Source organism: Syngnathus leptorhynchus, unplaced genomic scaffold (genome assembly GCF_054491065.1).
Source record: "Syngnathus leptorhynchus isolate UIUO unplaced genomic scaffold, UIUO_Slep HiC_scaffold_32, whole genome shotgun sequence".
Taxonomy (NCBI): Eukaryota; Metazoa; Chordata; class Actinopteri; order Syngnathiformes; family Syngnathidae; genus Syngnathus; species Syngnathus leptorhynchus.
Window position 1 is genome coordinate 765,001 of NW_028231999.1, and position 2,500 is coordinate 767,500.

A 2,500-nucleotide genomic window follows, 5' to 3' on the forward strand; every position below is an offset into this window, starting at 1 on the left:
TGCGGACTTCAGGAGGGGCTGCACGTCTTGGGCAACCTTCTGGACCCGAAAGGTGAGACTTGTCTCCCTGAGCGCTACTGAGGCAGCAGTAGTGGCTCGGATTCTGCAGTAGTTTGACTACCTATGATTTAGGAGGAAGGGCGATACCGAATACTACGAGATTCCTGGGGCCGCCGTCTGAACCCGGCGGCGGTACTCATGTAGCTCCCTCTCCCCGGTTGCCCGTCTGATCCCGGCGGGTTCCGAGTACCCCATTTCCTATCTGACCGACTGGCAATCATGACCTGCCTTGGTAGGGCCCCCATCGGCCTCGGCTGGCCGACACTGGTGGACGGTTCCTACCCACTGCGGGTCGCCCTCTAGCACCTTGCAGGCTGGCTTGTGCGCTCGCTCGGCGCCCTGCTGGTACGCCTGGTGTGACTGAAAGGTGGCGAGACTGAGACGAACCGAGACGGTATTGATACCGTTACACATAGTGGTAATAAACAAAGGCTGGATGTGGCGCCTTCTGTCGAATGTAATTTCTCAAATCCTAGCGGTAACGCAACTACTGTAAAGCCTGGGCAGCCGTGATGCGTGCCGGTCGCTGGATGGCTTTACGGGGAGCGAGCTCGGCATCTCTGATGGGGGCCTCTCCCAAGTGGGTCAGACTGTGGACTTGGCTTTGGTTGGGGGCAGGCCTTGCTGGGTCGTGCCGGCTGCTGCCCGGGTTTGATTCTTAGTAAAGTCTTAAAGGGAACGGTGACTGAGCTCTGGCTGAGCCGAGCTGCCCAGGATTGCGGACCTGGGTTATCAAGAACCGCGGAGGCACGGCTAAATGGGGGGTCGTGACTGCTCGAGCGACCTCATCTTCACGCGCTTGAGGTTGGGTGCGTGTATGGCGTGTGATCAACCGCCTCGGAGGCCATGGGGACCAACTTTCGGGGTTTGGCTGAGGGTCCTCAAACGGCTGTAGTCATGTCTACAGACCATGTTGCGAAAACTCCTTTGGTTCGGAAGTCCGTGTCACAGCTGCACAGAGTCGGAGTCACAGTCAGTCTGGCCGGTGGAGCGGGTGGATCCAGGCTGGCGAAGCTCCTGACAACTCCTCAGTGGCACTGGTGGCCGCCGTCGGTCTGGTTATGAGAGTGTGGGCGACGGATGCCATGATGGTGCCACAGCTTGTTTCTGAGAGGGCATTTTGACAGAGATGCCTGTGGTATGGTGTGCGGGTGTGAGTCGCCGGCATATCACTGACGAGTGGGGTTGTCCGACGCGTGTCGGGTAACGAAACGAGTGAGGTGGATATGGAGGTCCCTGTGTGACGGCACGGCAGGCAGTTTGTAGGGTGAGTGAGACACCTTGCGGCTGTTGCGCTGGTCAAGGAAGCAGGTCAGAGCCTGTACTGACCGAGTCCCCTGCTTCATCCAACTTGGCTGGTTTTGAACGCTATGCTCGTGGTCGAGTCCAGGCAGGACTGGGGGTCTGGCCCCTCAGGCTGGGCTTCGGCCGGGAAGCAACTGATGAGGCTGTCTGCCACGTGAAGGGTGCGTGGAGTCGATCCCAGGGTTCTCAAAGGGACGGGGCTTGATAGCCGGGTCTGCTGGGAGGCTTGCAGGAGGGTGGGCTGAACAGTAGCTGGCGGTCGCTTACTGGCCGTGCGAGGGCTTTCGACTCGGTTTCCCATGGTCATGGCCTGTGTGTAGTGGGAAGCTAGGCGTACTGGACGCGTGAGGGTGATTCGTCGCCCGTGTGGGCTGCTCATCGGGGTGGGCTGCGGTGGCACCGACACCGAGCTCGCAGTTGCGGGATTGGAATGAGGAGAGGGACTTGTCTCTATGACCCTGCCTTTCTCGTTGTGGATTCTCTCATCCATGCTTTCGAACGCTTGTGCCACTCCTTCTGGGGCGAAGGCCGAAATCGCCGCGCCTCGCGCCGTGTTAGGCTACTCCTGATGGGCTGCTTGATGGGGGGTCTTTTGTCCTGCTCAGGATAGTGGTCCGCTGGACAGGCAGACGCGGTGGGTGGTGTCCGGGAGGCAGTGGTGAAAGGGGAGGCGGCAGGCGGCGCGGGGCAGTGGTGCTCTTGGCTCGTCCGCAGTCGGGGGGCCGTTGCCTGGCATGCGCGCGTCAGCGGGCTGGGTCTTGGCTGTCTGTCGTCGTTCCCATAACAGGTCGGTGTGCCTGGACACCTCATTGGTCTCTGGGATGAGGAAGATCCCTGGAATGTGATACGGTGCGAGGGTCTGCCCGGACGATTTGCGGGTCACTTTGGAGATTGACCGGGGCGGTGTGTCGCTTGCGACACTGGGGCGCCGTCCCGGCTGCTGTTGCGGGTCCGTCAGTCGTCCCGGCTGGCGGCTTGTTGGTGGCTTTGCCTGGGGTGCCTTGTGGGCCTGGGTGTGGGCGCGTGCGTGCTCCGTACTGATGGGATCGGGCCTGCGGACCCGCGGGGCCTTCGGCTGGAGGGCCTCGTTAGGGTGGTGGTCTGGTTGGTGTCACACGTTGAGCTGCAGCGTCAT

General features: G+C 61.2%; 1 pseudogene; it reads left to right on the top strand.

The window, feature by feature from the left end:
* Positions 1-2,500, top strand: part of LOC147038864 (28S ribosomal RNA) — a 7,933-nt pseudogene that overhangs the window by 3,303 nt on the left and 2,130 nt on the right.